The sequence below is a fragment of the Zingiber officinale genome, chromosome 3A (assembly GCF_018446385.1).
Source record: "Zingiber officinale cultivar Zhangliang chromosome 3A, Zo_v1.1, whole genome shotgun sequence".
In the NCBI taxonomy this organism is placed as follows: Eukaryota; Viridiplantae; Streptophyta; class Magnoliopsida; order Zingiberales; family Zingiberaceae; genus Zingiber; species Zingiber officinale.
In genome coordinates, this window is record NC_055990.1 from 35,048,725 (window position 1) to 35,065,896 (window position 17,172).

A 17,172-nucleotide genomic window follows, 5' to 3' on the forward strand; every position below is an offset into this window, starting at 1 on the left:
TAAGATTATCTATGTGATTAAACAATAAACTCGGACGGTCATACTGGATCGGGCGAGATTTAGTTAAGTATAAAACACCGGACGATATTTATAAATATGGTGGTAAATCGACCAGTCATAATAAACCGGTTGAGACTGACGTCGGTCGGTTATACCAAATTGGATGAAAACTAGTCAAGTGTAACGCGCCGAATGATATTTTCAGACATAATAGACCAGGTGAAATTGACTATATCATATTGGACGATTATACTAGATTGGACATAATCCAGTTAAGTATAAACACCAGATGATATTGGTAGACATAAGTGTAAGTCAACCGGTTATAATAGACTGGTCAAGATGAAAAATATTATAATAGATCGATCGAGATCGATGATGCTATAGTAGATCGATCGAGATCGATGATGCTATAGTAAATCGATCGAGATTGGCGATGCTATAGTAAATTGATCGGTCATAATAAATCGGTCGAAACTAACGTCAGTCAGTTATATCGAATTGGATGAAAACTAGTTAAGTATAAAGAACTGGTCGATATTTGCAAGCCTAATGGTAAATCGACCGATTGTAATAGACCGTTCGATATTGACGGTAGGTTAAGACCTTATGCGAATATAGTCGGATAATAGTAATAAGCCGGACAATATTTGATATGCTAAGACAAAGTGAACAAGAAAAAGACAAGTACAAAGGTAGGATGAATTCAGAAGGGAGGTAGTATAGCCTCATGAATGAAAAGAGTTTAGACACATAAACACAAAAGATAAAAGTATATGAGCCAAACGGTCACAGATTCATAGTTAGTTTTACAACAACTAGAACCAGAGTAGAACGATCATTCTATAGACAATTGAGGAAATAGGTCTGCAGGCCTGTTATCAATTAGCTTACGCCGGTTCAAGAAGTTAGGAGGAGGATCACGAGACAGGAAGCCTTCTTCTAGCAATTGTTTTATTGCTCCTTCAGCTCCGACGGTATAGGCGGCCAAAATAGACTTTACGATCGACCTGTTGAATTTAGTAGATTTGATCAAGGTGGTGGCCCGCTCCTTGAAGCGACCATCTTCACCAGCTTTGTAAACCACTAGAGCCGACTGGGAAGACTTCAACTCAGCATCTTTGGTGGAGGCCTCTGTCTTAGCTATATTCAAGGAAGTGTTTAAGGAAGTTATTTCATCATCCTTCAACTGCAGAGCTTTGAGTTTGTCAGCCAAGGTGGACTTATAATCAGACTTCAGTTTGTTAGTCTCAGCAATCTGCTTCTCTAATTTGGAAGATAACTCAATATTAAGGTCTGTGGCCGATTTAAATTGAGACTGAAGGCTCTCAAGTTGGGTTTCGTATTGTTCCTTAGACTTTTCTGAAAGAGTGGTAGAAGATAGCTCAGCAACTTGTTGTTTCAACTTCTCGTTCTCATGATATAGGTTATGCGCTAGGTGAGCTAGACCCATATTGGCCATCCATCGCTACGAACATAAGAATGGGTCATAAAACAGTCATGGATAAATAACAAATAAATAATAACAAACATACCTTGGTTTCCTCATGTGAGAATTGATCAATTATCTCGGAAGGGGGAAGCTCTCCAAAGAGAGGATGAATTTCATCTCGAGCAGTGGCGAAAGAGCCTCCTAGCAATATAGGAAGAACAGGGATAGAAGAGGAAGTGGTAGAAAAGGAGGAAGTTGGGATAGAAGGGGGAGCGAAAACTAAGTAAGAAGAGGATGAAGGAGGTAAAGACCCAGATTCTGAAACAAATAAAGGAAAAGTAAAAGAAGTACTACCAGGGTCAGTATTGCTAAGAGAAGAGGAAGAAAAAAGAAGGGAAGGATATAAATCAGCCAAAGTAGGCTCATTAGAAGAAGGGGCAGCAGAAGCAAAACCTTCTGAGGGTGATTCCTCAGCAGGAAGAGTGAGTCTCCTTTTAGAAGGGGGGACTCTAGTTAGTTTGCGTCCCGGGCGTTTGCTTGGAGCAATTTCAGCAAGAGATTTTTCTTAGTTTACAGGGGATGTAAGCTCAGCAACGGAAAGAGAAGTGTCTGATGAAGGAGCAGTTGGCAAAGTGATAGCAGGAACTCCTGCTGGAAGAATCTTGAGAACGTCAGGAGTAACTTGAGAACTAGAAGCTTCAACTAGGAGAACCGAAGCTTCAATTGAAGGTGGTGGATTAATGGCAGCAAGAAGCTCTTGCTCTTTTGCATGAAGTTGGGCCTCTTCCAGACGTAGTTCTTCGTCAATCAAAGCAGCATAAAAACCAACCACTACACAAAATTGTAGAAAATATTTTAGTTAGTAAAAATTGATAGAAAAAGAGACAAAATTTTACCTAAGAAGCCGCGTATCTTAGATCTGACTAGGCTCAAACCAAACAGATACAGAAGATCGTTCCGCAGCCATTTAGTAATAGAAAGACGATGACATAGTAATTTTTCACAGTAAAGGGGAAAAGACGGGTGAAGGTGAAACTCCTTAACATCAGGCAAAGGAGGTAAAGAGGATTTCCAAACATGAGACCAAGGAATAGGTACAGGAAACTTTATGAAGAAGAAACGATATTTCCAACCTTTAAAAGAAGAAGGCATATCATCAAAAAGGACCATCTTGGTCCGAGACTGGAAGAGAAAAACACCCGGCTCTGCTAACTTTGGATAGGAAAACATGAAACTATTTTGAGGAGTAGGAGGAATGTGAAGTGTACGAAACAACATGTACAGGCCACACAAATAACAAAAGGCATTGGGCACAAATTGTTGAAGGGGAATGCCAAAGTATTGGCTTACATCAATTAGAAAAGGAGGAATGGAAAACCTTAAACCCCCTATCAATTGATCCCTAAAGAAAGTCACACAGTTAGCAGGAGGACGGTGAGAATGCTTGTCTGGTTCAGGGATTATGATATCATATTCCTCAGGAATTTCATATTGCATATGGATAGCAAGCTGAGCATCCTTGTCGAAAGAAGATAAAATTTGAGTATACCAAAGAGCTATTGTTTCTTTAGCCATAGATAGAAGTAAAGGTTAACAGGGCAACAGGTAACTTACTAAGAACTAAGAAAGAAGAGCACGGGAAGACGACAAGTATGAAGATGGATCAAAAGAGTGCAGTCAAAGAAAAAAACGCTAAGGAAAGGAAGAAGGGGCAAAGTCGACAAGAAAATGAAGGGTTTAGGGTTGAAAGAATGTGCAACCACCATCAGATCGGAATACCTTTTTTCAACAGACACCGTTGATTATAGAAGCGTGCCAGCGTTGGTATTACAAAGAAGAAAGAAAAGACACGCATCAAATGACCATAAATGGGCATTGATGATGAACGCGACAAATCGAATCATGCAGGAGTTGTAACACCTCGTCATGCGCCTCTAACATTCTCTTACCGTGGAAAGACCAATTATAATCAAGAAAATGCTGGAAAAAGGAGCATAGTTTACTAGGGGCAATAAATAGAGATGGATTAGATATGACAAAGCCCTGGTTAGAAGAAAAAAAAGAGAAAATAAGGGTCAGTCATGTAGAAAATATTGACCAAGCTAGTGTAATCATAAAAAGGAAATCAGTATCGGCCGGGATAACCTTGTCCACAATGGACAGGCTAGTATCGGTCGAGATACTCTTATCTATAATGGATAGGCTAATATCGGTTGGTATAACATGGTATGCAATAGACAGGCTAATATCGATCGAGTTACCAGGTTAATAATAGATGGGTTAATGTTGACCGGGTCAACACGTGCATAAGAGACAGGCCAATATCAACTGAGTTAATACGTCTATAAAAGATAAGTCTGCATCATCCGAGGTTAAAGGGATTGATTGAATATAACATATCGATTGCATTTGAGGCATTTAGCCTTATATAGTCAAACAGGTATTACATGTACTTAGCAGGCAAAGCCTAATCGAGTGTACAACATTGCTACAGCAATGTAATAGACTTATGTCCAGTCAGTCGACTGATACTTCCTTTGGCCAAACTTAAAGGGAAGCTCGTTGGAACGTAAGCCCTTGAACTTCTCAGAAAGCTTCAACCCATCTGAAAATAAACCCGACCAGGTTGGAGAAGTGAGAATATTTTACCTGGCAGGGGAATAGGGTGAAAAATCTGTCATCCAACAGAATTGCCCTCCCCCCTCCTCCTCGTTTAGAAGAGCCAGTGTATTCTTTTACACCTGGGAGAAAGTAGGAAAAAGAGTGATCTCATGAACAAAGGAGGTGCAAACTTGTTCAAGTCCCTTCAGACGTGTTATGAAACAATCCACTTTCTTCTTGAACATTTTGAGCTCTGCTGCCAGAGTGTCCACCTTAGCCCACAGACGGCCTGAGCTTTGCTACCATAGGGATGACAACAGGCTAGCTATGTGAGCCTCCTCGGTTAACGAGAGCACTTCTGAAGCTTGTTGAGTCTACAAAGCAGGCATTTCTTTGGCATGAAGTTCTAGATCTCAGTGAACTTCGTTCTCAGAGGCCATCCCCAACCGTACTTGAGACTGGGTGACCAACAGAAATACCCCCAGTTCTCAAGCCAGAGAGTTAACTGGATCCAAAGCTCGGGCAACTTCATCTATAGATTTTACCTTGTCCAACAAGAGTTGCCCCCAGAAAGGGGGGTCTGAAGCCATACTCTCGGTAAGGGAGGACGGACAAGGAGGAAGAAAGCTAAGATTAGTGGAGAAGGAAGGGAGGATCGCAACCCTATTTAAAGGGTCAAAAGACTCACGGGATCACAATACTTGAGTTCATGGGATTATTGTACCAAAAGTCACAGGGACTACTGTGAAGAAAGTCATGGGTCTATTGCAGTGACCATGGAATAGCCATGGTCAGAGATAGACAAAGAAACAAAATTAGACCTGTGTCTGGTCAGTCGGCTACACCTCCTTCGACTAGACTTGGAGGAAAGGCTAGTGATATGGGTTAGGTTTAGTAGGTCCCCGATGAAAAGGGGAAAAAGGATAGCAGAATCAAGTAGGTATGCATACCGGCAAGGGTAATGTGCTTGAGAAAGTATAGGCCAAGGCCGGTCGGGATAACAAGCTTAGAGCAATATAGGTCAAGGCCGGTCGGGATAACAAGCTTAAGGAGGTATAGACCAATATCGGCCGAGATAACAGGCTTAAAGAAATATAGGCCAATATCGGCCGGGATAACAAGCCTAATGAAACATAAGCCAATATCGGTCGGGATAACAGGCTTAAAGAAATATAGGCCAAGGTCGATCAGGATAATAAGCTTAAGGAGGTATAGCCCCATATCGACTAGGATAACATAATACAACCCAATATCGACTGGGATAACATAATATAGCTCAATATCGACCGGGATGACATGCTTAAGAAGATATAGACTAAGGCCAGTCAGGATAACAAGCTTAAGGAGGTATAGCCCAGTATCGACTGGGATAACATAATATAGCCCAATATCGACTGGGATGACATGCTTAAGAAGATATAGACAAATATCGGCCGGGATAACATGCTTAAGAAAATACAAGTCAACACCGCACGAGGTAGCAAGTACTTCTAGAATGTGCATAAATAGCTCATGAAAATATCTATTACATATGATTGTATGACAGGTTGACTAATCTGGCAGGAAAAATGTCTCTAGACTCTTCTACAGGTGTTAGACGACGAAGAAGGTACATCTGGGGTACAAAAAAGATTTCTTAAAAAGCTATCTTCTGTAAGTACAGGACTGACATCATCTCATAACAAATTCTAACAAACCGGGGTCCACTTCATGTCTTGTCGGTTATATGAAGTGGTATAAAAAGGGGAATCCTCTCCGTTGGCCAGGTATGCTCAGGCTCATCACACTCACAACCCACTTTCTAAACCCTAATTTTAATCACTGTTCATCTTCATTTTTGCTCTTCCCTTCCGCACTAAGAGAGATCACTAACTTGAGCGTCGGAGGGCCTAGCCAGGGATTCCCACCCCGGTCTTAGGTCACTGACGATAGTGTTGGCGGTTCTCTTGTGTGCAAGAAGTCATCGGAGTTCCAGATCTTGGCATTTTTTCACTGGAACCTTCCTTTCGTCAGTGGATCTTGGTACAAGGAGGGCGTTCGGTGAGTTCATTTTCTTAGATCCGCTTTGGGTTTCTTGGATCGGTAGTCCACAGGTATTATCCTTCATCAGCGGTGAGGTTTTCTCCCAGCTTTCCATTTTGTCAAGCTTCTCAGACAGGATCAACTACATTGGGGTCATAACTTTTAGGTTGATGAACAAAGAAATTCGGTGGACGTTTAGTGATCTTAATATTTAGTTTGCTTTACCTACTGGAGGTGCCCGTGGATTTGATGGTACTATAGACTGGAATGGATTTTAGGCTTCAATCACGTGATCAAAGAACCCTTATGAACCCTCTAGAGCAAAGGCATCATGCATGCAAACCCCTACTTTTAGATACCTTCACCATGTGATGTACAAAATAATCTTTGGTCGAGGTGAGAGTGATGGGGTGGTTAGGAAGGTGGAGCTTTATTCTCTTTGGGCGATGCTAAATAAAGCTGACTTTGATTCTGGGTTTCATTTCTTACAAAACTTGTTAAGAGCAGGTAAAGCATCTTCGGGGATGATAGTGTTTGGTGGTTTAATCACCCAAATAGCAATAAATCTGGGTTGTGAGCTTGATGGACTGGAGATCATTTATGGTAATGATAAAATCGACATCGACTCTTGCCTTGCAATGAAGATGATCTGTTGGGATGAAAATGGGTTTGATTTTCCTAGGAACGATGATTTTCCATTACCCCTTCCTTATCCCAAGCGTACTTCAGTTCGTAACCCCACGAACTGGGTGATCATCAGAACCCGAGTATGTTCCCCCCCCCCCCCCTTGTAGGAGATACCGAGCACCACCAAGAGCCCTCATCATTAGGACTCCTGCAACCCTCCAGATATCCGGAACCTGTTAGGCACTGTTTCGCCTATGGTACGGGACCTTCAAGATTTGATTTTTCTGATTTCTATGCCTCTTTAGACTCGCTTCATGAGAAGCATGCTACGCGACAACAATTGTTGGAGGGTCGTTTCAAGTTGTCTAACGACCAGTATAGGGAGGTACAGGACCATTTTTAGTTTACTAGAGACTTTCATTGCCAGGTGACAGGATTTGTTCAGGATTATGAGGTTAACCAGGAAAGAATGAGGAATTTCATGGATGATATGGATATTACTAGACAACAAGTAGACGCTCTTGACCAATATCACCAGCACATTGTCCATCTCCCTAGTATGCCTAGATTTCCCTTCGGCTTGTGTGCATGTTTGTGTGCTTGTGTGCATGTTAAAATTCCTCATTTCTAAATAACTAAATGGGAGAGGAATTAATTAAATTTCACAGTCTCCATTACTGGTTTCTAAGTGATGTATTCAAACTTGCGCATTGGCTCTAAGTGAAGATATACAGAAAGGGCAGGATGCACTACAAGAAAAAAGCCTAACAACAGCAGTTTTTCACCGTTGTCGTAGGCCTTTTAGAACTGTTGTTAAATGTCGTGTTGTTAAAAGGGGTGCCCAAAGACAACAGTTTTTAACCGTTGTCTTTGAAGGCAAACACAATATTTTTACAACGGTAAAAAACTGTTGTCTTTTCCTTTAAAGACACAGTTTTTCACCGTTGTCTTTGAGCGTCTACCTTTAATAACATGGTCTTTAACAACAGTTTTAAACTATCTACGACAATGGTGAAAAACCATTGTCTTTTTTAGATAAAAAATAAAAAAAAAATTAATACATAATTTTTCAATATTATAAATCATTCAAAATACTAAATTTCAAAATAAAATTTAATATACAATTTTCTAACATTCAGAAATAATATCTATAACATTCTAAAGAAATTTCATAAGCAACCAACAAAATTTCATAAGCAACCGACAAAATGATAACACTATTAAAACAAAGGTAGAACAATATAACACAAGATTTTCTACTTAGATGTCGGTGAAGAGGAGGGACTGCAGCTCCTAATGCTTCTTAATTTGTTAAAGTCTCTCCATTTTTTTAGCTTGTCGGCATTCTTCCCAGTACTGTTGAGGATACCTATTCGAATAAAGATATATATTACAAATTAGAAACTAAACGGAAGTTCTAGTGTTTAAGTTAGAAACTAAACGGTCGAGGCTATGGGAGGAAGGGCAAGCATTAGGCGATGGTTCTCTGTGGTTTCTTTGATGTCATATCATTGAACAGAACAGAGGACAATCTTTAGGCTACAATAAACAAATATCTGCTAAAGAGGATACCATCCCACTTACTCTAAAGCCCGAGCAGCACCGAGTGCAATTTTGATCCGAGCATTCCATGACAGTGGTTCGTCTGAGAGATGGAGGAGTTCATACAGTGAACCATTCTTGTGAAAATCATACACCAACATTCTCTGTTCATACTCAGAACAATAACCTACCAGCTCTGTCAAATTTGTATGGTGCAGAAGAGAAATATTTGTGACTAGATCAATGAAGTCGCCAGTTGATTTGCTTAGCAGGGACTTTGGATTTAGTTTCTTCACAGCCAAAATCTAAACAAAAATGTAGAATATAATCCAAAAGTCATACATGATATTCAATCAGTTGGGCAAACTAGTCGTGCCATTAAAACTCTTTAAATAGTGTTACCAAAATACATGGCAAATGATTAGATGAATCCCTTTCCAGTGCAAACAAGATGGATGATTCTAAATTTTGCCACTATCAAACATGTGTCCGGAATAAATAAGAAGCTTTATTTTTGGTCATATTAATACCTTTCCGTCATCAAACTCTGCCTTGAAAACACGACCAAAAGTGCCTTCACGAATAAGATTATCTTCGCTGAAGCTATCTGTAGCTATTTGCAAGTTAGCCACAGAATAAATAGTTGATTTGATACTTGTTACGTCCACCTTCTTTGTAATAAGTTTGCTTGAGCAATCATCTTCGTCAAATGATTTATAGTGATGAGGTTTAAGACTTGGTGGAGGAAGTGATGGCAACTTTTCTATGTCAAATATTGAGGATGTTCTATTCATCTCCTTCTCTACAACATAAACTAAGTCATATTACAACCCAATTAAATGTGTGAACCGCAACAAGAATCCTAATGTAGTAATAGACTAGATTTTGCAAGACGCTTATCATACCAACAAATGTGGAGTACCTTTAACTCTATCTGAATCTAGATGAGCATATAGCCGGTCTTGACCAAGATTTTCTTTGATCAAATTTTTTCTTCTCTTTCTCCAAATTATAAAAAAATGCAATTAATCCACCAATGAAGAAGACACCTGCAACACCTCCTGCTATTCCCACTACACGTACACTGCTACCATGGCCAGTATTGGAGTTTTGAGCAGATGGAGATTGGTTTGGTTGAGATGAACTATCCGTCCCAGAGCTCCAGTCATTATTATCAGTCCTACAGAATAGGATCCACAAATGAGCATTTAATTTATCCTCAATTAAATCATATGATAGCATGCAAGTTCATTTAGTACTCACTGAAGGTTATTAATCCCCTTTAACCGGTTAGGAATGGATCCATTGAAGTGGTTATTTGCAACATTCCTAAAGAAGGGTTACGAAAGTCAAATCTTTCTTGTAACCCAAATTAATTCTAATTTTGATATAAACTGGCAACTTTATTTATTACTTACAAACTCTGAAGGGTAAGATTGGCAAGGGCATTTATAGTACCAGTGAATTGATGGTTCTCCAAATATCTGAAAGTGGATGAAGAAATAGTAAGCATAACATTCTTCATGCAATTTGTATTAGGAGAAAGATTAAAAAAAAAAAGGCCAAATGATAAGATATTATGTTAATGCTTGGAAAATTCATTATTCCTCTTACAAGTTTGTCAAACTTGTCAGACTTTTGAAGCTTTGTGGGAGGGTACCATTAAGAGAATTGTAAGACAGGTCCTGCAGTAAAAAGGCTCCTTTATCGGAGAGTGGAGTATGATAGAGTAGAAAGTATTCATGGGCATGTAGGTTTGACAGTATTAAAGGTAAAACCATAATTATGAATAAGAAACTTATTTTGAGCAGATACAAGAGGTAAATGATATTGCATCACACAGAATATAAAGATAGTTGATATTAAGAAGTAAGTTTCTTCTTGAATGAAAATCTTGTCTACACTCACATTGTTGTGAGTTTGGAGAGGCCTTGAAAAATATCATCCAGACGCCCACGGAGTTGATTGTGAGCAAGATTTCTACAGCCATTGATGCATTGCCTTATTTTACATTAATGACAATATCACATGATAAATTGAACTAGAGAAGAAGGCTGCTCACAGAAGCTCCAATTTGGCCATATGAGAAACTGAATAGGGTATGATTCCACCAAATTGATTATTGCTAAGATCTCTGCAGACAGGGTTACCATTAGATGGGCACCTACAAAACTAAATGATAGTTGGAAGCATATTCAAACAACTCACAATCTAAGAAGGTTTGGCAGGAGGTTATAAGGTATCAAATTACCATTTCCTAGATTGTTTTGGTTCATATCCCTGTAACAAACTAGCATTGTGAGAATATTGAATTCCAAGAGGAATCTCTAAAAATTTTGCTAACTTACAGCTCCTCCAGCGAAGCCATTTGGTTCATATTATAGCCCAGTGTTCCAGATAGACCCAAAACTTGACAATTTTCTGCTAGCTCAAAAGGAAAGAGTGCATCAATCAGATAAGAAGCAAGCAAAACATACTAAGATTAAAATCACAAGTTATCACTCTCACATAGCTGTCACTGATGAGCCAGAGCATGTAATTCCCTGCCATGACTCCCCGCATGGATCACCACTTTGCTTCCAGCCTGATAGCTGTGGTGCTGAATTCAAACTCCCAAACAGAACATAGAGAGCAGAAGCTACGCAGGGAGCATGAAAACTGAGTACAAGAATCAAGTTGAATTGGATAAAGCAACAATTTCACCAGGCGTATTAGGTAAAACTCAAACCACGCAGTTCTTGTGGGATAATTACAGAAATTTAAAACATTTCTTTTCCTATTTTCTACTTATTGGATGAATACCTAGAATAATAAATCTGCTAAACAAGAGTCACAAGAAGAATAGGAAGCCTTAAAAAAAAATCTCTTTCGGCGACTAAATGAAGCAAACTAATCGATCAACATCATAATTTGCAGAAGGAAAAAAAATAAATCAACCTTTTGCAAACATGTGAATTTGGCACTTATCAACCAAAACACCAAGTCAGAAAAGCAATTCACGAGCGGCAAGAAATTGTTCAAGCCCTTTCCAGGAGAAAGCACACATCAAACCCTCAACGAGACTATCAACTCACTCACCGTCGTTGGGATCGGTAGCGCCAAAAGCGAAGCTCGGATTCGGATCGCAAGTCCAGATGCAAACCAAATGACCCAAATCGCGACGGCCCCTTCCGCCTTCCCCCGCGCCATTCTCCCAGCCATCGGAGAGCGAAAGCTCGCCTCCCCGCCGCATTGGACTCTATAAATCCCGTCGCCTTCAACTAATGATTTAAGTTAGGCCCTTCCTCCCATAGCCCATCGCCTAATGGTTCCCAGCAAGAGCGACGAGGAGCGTCTTTCGCGGAGGAGTCGCGAAAGAGTCGGAGATAGGTTTTTATTAGTTACGGAGAAGTGGGTTTTAGGTTTTTTTTCATGAAGTTAAAAAAACTGTTGTGTTTTCAAGAGCAACAACATTCAATAGACAACAGTTTAATAAAACTGTTGTGTTTTTAAGATTCAACAACATTCAATAGACAATAGTTTAATAAAACTGTTGTATATTATCATATAAGCAACACTAAAAGACAATAGTTTTTTAAAACCGTTGTCTTTGACATACATTAGATAACAGTTTTTTGAAAAACTATTGTTATTTAAAAAATATTATGGTGAACAACAACAATTTTCAATAAAACTGTTGTTAAATGGAAAAAGACAACAATTTCTTGAAAAATTGTTGTCTATTAGGTGTGGTTAAATCCAAAATTTCTTGTAGTGATGAAGATCCTAATATTCAGAAGATCAAGCAAGGAATACAGGAAGGAGAAAATGGAGAGTTCCGAGTACCATTCCGTGGGATACTATATTTCGGTAATCACCACTGTGCCCCTAATCAAGAAGAACTACGAAATAAAATTCTAGATGAAGCCCATGGAGCACCCTATACAATGCATCCTGGTTCCATCAAGATGTACCAAGATATAAAGGAACACTTTTGGTAGTTTGGAATGAAAAGAGATGTTGCTAGATATGTCAGTACCTATTTGATGTGTCAACGGGTTAAAGCAGAACATCAAAGACCAGGCGGAGTTCTACAGCCTATCCAGATCCCAGAGTGGAAGTGGGAGGATATATCTATGGATTTTATAGTAGGATTACCTAGAACCACGAATGTTTACAATGCTATCTAGGCAATAGTGGACAGATTGACTAAGTCTGCTCATTTTCTAGCTATCAGAATATCCTACCCTATTGAACAGCTAGCGCAATTGTACATTAAAGAGGTCATCAGATTGTATGGAGTTCCCAATATCATAATTTCTGATAGAGATGGTCGTTTTACTTCACACTTCTGGGAGTGTGTTCAGAGGGCTCTTGGCACTAAGTTGCGGTTTAGCACTACATTTAATCTTCAAACTAATGTGATTTATTCAGTGATTGGATGGGTCTTGTGTATACAAGAAGAGTAACGAAAACGTGGTGGTATTTCTTATACTATACGTAGATGAAATTTTGCTCATTGGCAACAATGTCAAAGTGATTGTCAGATGTAAGGGTATGGTTGTCCAAGTGTTTTGATATGAAGGACTTGGGAGAATGTGGACATATTCTTGAGATCAAAGTAATAAGGGATCACAAGAAAAGGATATTGTCCTTATCCCAAGCTTCATACATCAATACTATCCTTGCTCGTTTTAGCATGTAAAACTCCAAGAAAGGTTTCTTACCTTTTCGGTATGGAGTACCCTTATCTAAAGAGATGTCTCCTCAGACATCAAAAGAGATAGAGGACATGAAGGCAATTCCTTATGCCTCGGCTATAGGAAACCTAATGTATGTGATGTTATGTACGAGACTAGATATCTATTTTGCCGTGGGAATGGTTAGTAGATATCAAAGTTGTAACGCTCGCCCTCCCTGCTAACCCTAAGGGACGGGGCTACGATACTCCATGTACAAATTTTTCTTTTTAAAACAGCGGAAGACTTAAAATAATTTTCTTAGTTTAATATAAAAACTTTTCTTTTGTTTTTCTTTTCATCAAATCTGAACTACACTATCATGGCATCAATAACATGATATCAAAATTAGTAGAAACATAACATCAAGTCACACATACGGTGCTACAATTCATGATACCAAAGCATAGTTCTTTAAAAGTTTTTAAAGCAGGTTCTTATTTGGTTGCCTAGCCACTGCCACACACATCTCCTTGCCTCTCCTGCTGCTCCTTTAGCTCATCCAGCTTTTTCCTTTATCTGTGGTACAAGGAAAGTAAGTTATGAGCACTCATGGCTCAGTAAGTTCCTTTCCTACTCACTAAAACCGAAAATCATCACATGATCAAAGAATGTCTCAACATAACATGATCTCAACTAGTCATGGCATAACATATCATACTCTTTAAGCATATCATGCAACATAACGAAATCATAACTAATCATGGCATATCATCTCTTAAAGCATAGCATAAAACATAACATAATCATATCTAATCATGGCATATCATAGTATCATCATAAGGTGGCATGACATATCAAGCTCTTAAAGCATAGCATGAAACATAACATAATCATATCTAATCATGTCATAACATAAATCATAGCATCATCACAACATGATCATAAGGTATATGCAATATGATTTGAAAACATGTATCCGAAAAACATGTGTATGTCTCATGATCTTTAAAACCATTTCTTCTTACATATATACTTGAACATAATATCAACATAATCAGGGCCCCGGCTTGTACCACACACAGATAAATCACGTAGATATGCACGCTTCCTAAGTATATCCAAGGTAGCAAGTCTTGAATCATACTAGGAACTAGGTCAGGATCACACAGCCATAGACCTAGGGGCGTACTAAGGAGCCCATCCCTTTGTTTTTACTAGCCTGGATCACACAGCCAAAGGTCTAGAGGCTGATTAGGAGCCCACCCTTGGTACAAGCCTTACAAAGTAAAGTAGCATGTATAAAAATGCATCATTTAATCACATAGCATATCATAGAAGTATGCATCACTTAGGCATACATTATGTCATAAAAGTATGCATCACTTAGGCATACATCATATCATAAATAGTATGCATCACTTAGGCATACATCATGTCATGTCATAAAAAGTATGCATCACTTAGGCATACATCATGTCATAAAAAGTATGCATCACTTAGGCATACATCATATCATAAATAGTATGCATCACTTAGGCATACATCATATCATAAAAGCATGCATATTTTCACCACATAGCATATCATGAGAGCATGCATATTTTAGGCACATAGCATATTATCAAAGCATGCATATTTCTATCCACATAGCATATCATGAAAGCATGCATATTTTTAGCACATAGCATATCATCAAAGCATGCATATTTCTATCCACATAGCATATCATGAAAGCATGCATATTTTCAGTACATAGCATATCATCAAAGCATGCATATTTCTATCCACATATCATATCATGGAAAGTATAAATCACAAGCATACATGTTTAAGCATAAGGGTGTATCATGTGATTATACTATCATAATAAACATGGTAACATAGTTAGCTTGGGTTCTAAGCTTCCTAATCCCTTGGGTTCTTATCATGGCCGAACCCCCTTAGATCTCAATTTAGGTAAAAACAACCTCCAAGCATGTGGAACCTAAATTATCATCACATCAATTTCATAGGAAGCATTATAAGCATGATTAACTTGGTTTCTAATTCTCCAAGTCCCTAAACTTCATGTGGCCGAACCCTATCAGGTGTGAAACAAGGTCCCAAATGTCATGAAAGCATGGAAACCTTAAACCATATTTATAGCATTTTTTCCAAGTAACATAGTAAGCATATTTGAGCTAGTTCCTAAGTTCTTCAAGCCCTTAACATATGTCATGGCCGAAATTTAACAAGTATTCATTAGGGCCAAAAGCAAGCATACAAGCATGTGAACTTGAACTAACATCATGTATAAATTCATAATAAGGCATCATACAATGGGTATGTCCGAAACTTACCCTAGCCTCATTTAGGTCATTAAACAACATATAGCATGAGAACTTAAGCTTTCTACTTATCATATTTCATGTTGAGTGACATGAGCATATTTAATTTTTGTTCTAGGGTTTCTAGGGCATCTATCCCTTCATGGTCGAAACATACAATGGTCCATTTAGGTCATAGAAAAATTATACAAGCATGTGACTCAATCAACATATTATCATATTTCCATAAGAAGCATTTTTAACACAATTGGTTTCAATTCTAAGGCCTCTAGGTCATTTAAACCTTACTTGGCCGAGACTCATCAGTGTTTAAATTTGCTTCAAATAGCCTAAAAGCATAGGAAGTCATACAAGTTTCATAGCATGTATAAGGACAAACATAATAAACATACATGTGAATTGTGTCTTAGGCTTCCTAGGTTTCTTTCCTTTTTCTTTTATTTTTCCTCATGGCCGAAACCTACCAATCTCTAAACTAGGTTTTAAGTGACCTAAAGCATGGAAAACCTAAGTAAGTTTCATGGCAAAAATTACTAAGAACATCATATACAAATTTGGTTCATAAACAAGTTAGGACCCTTGTGATCTTACATGTCATATATCATGTAACTAAATTCTCTATACCCTAATTAAGCATGAGAGCATTAAACAACTTTCATATCTTAATATCACAGAGGTCTTGAGCATGTTAAAATTTTGTTTAAGCTTTTCTAAGCTATCCATCTTATCATGGCTGAAAATCTTAATGAAGAGTTCATGAATTTCTAGCAATATTCAACATGCAATTCTTTAAGAGAACTCTATATTCTATCATATAAACATGGTTACTTAAATTTAAAGGTCTTCCTAACCCTAAGCTCTTTTCTTGGCCGAAACATATGAGTGGATTTCTTTTGGTTCCAAGTAACTTTCAAGCAAGAAAAACCAATAAAAGACCCTTAGTAATTCATGGAGGGAATCTTGTACTAGTTTGGTTAAACAATGATTTCCCTAACCTCTTTAAAATATTTTTGGCCGAAATTCTAGGGTTAGGTACTCCTCTGACCAAGCATCATATAGGTATAAAAACATGAAGGAAAACCTTCCTACATAGCATAGAAAAATATCATGAAATGAGGACTTGTTTAAACCTTCCTAGATTTGAAAACTCTTCTTTGGCCGAATTTTTCTTAAATTCTATTCTAGGTTTTCTAATCCTCATAAAATCCGAAAAGCACATAAAACGCCTTGTACCACAGGTGAGGGGAAGCTTTCATCCTTTTTGCTTGTGGATCTAAGGTGTGGTGATGGAAGAAGTAGCCTCTTCTTCTAGTTCCCTTCCCTTGATTCCCTTGCTAAGTCCTCCTTGTATCTTAGGCTTTCTTAGGAGAAAACCTTGACTTGGGGCCGAAGATGGAGGAGAGGGGACTGAGGGTTCGGTGAGGGAGAGGAGAGAATGAGAGAAATGAGAGAAAAAATAAAATCTCCTCTTTACATACTCTCTTTTATGTTAAGGGGGAAGAGGTAGAAAAATGGGTTTTTGCTTTCCTTCTCCCTTAGCCTTTTTTTTTCTATTTTCTTTTATTTATTTTATTTTCTAATTTATTCTCATCATTCATGATGAAACAAGGGGGAATGAATCCCCTTAATTCTCCTCTTGATGTCACGGCAAGAGAGGGAAAAGAGAAAGAAAGGGAGGAAGGCAAGTTGCCTTTCTCTTGCTCTTTTCTTGCTTCCTCTTCTTAGATCTTTACTCCTATCTTTATCATGCATTCCCTTTCCTTGCTATCAATATCTTCTCTCTATCCCAATTGGTTTCTACTAATTAATTCTATAAATTATAATATAAGAGGTTCAAGGTTCAATCCTTGACCTCCTCTTCTTTTTATTTCATTTTATTTCTTTTTGCTTCAACTCACTTCTTATTATTTTTCTAAGGCAAAATCTCACATTCATATGCTTATCTTAAAATCTTATTGGG

At 38.3% G+C, this 17,172-nt stretch overlaps 1 pseudogene; it reads right to left on the minus strand.

Annotated features, from left to right (window-relative positions):
* Nucleotides 1–8,262: 8,262 nt before the first annotated feature.
* Nucleotides 8,263–11,456, minus strand: LOC122050342 (annotated as a pseudogene).
* Between the last annotated feature and the right edge of the window lie 5,716 nt (nt 11,457–17,172).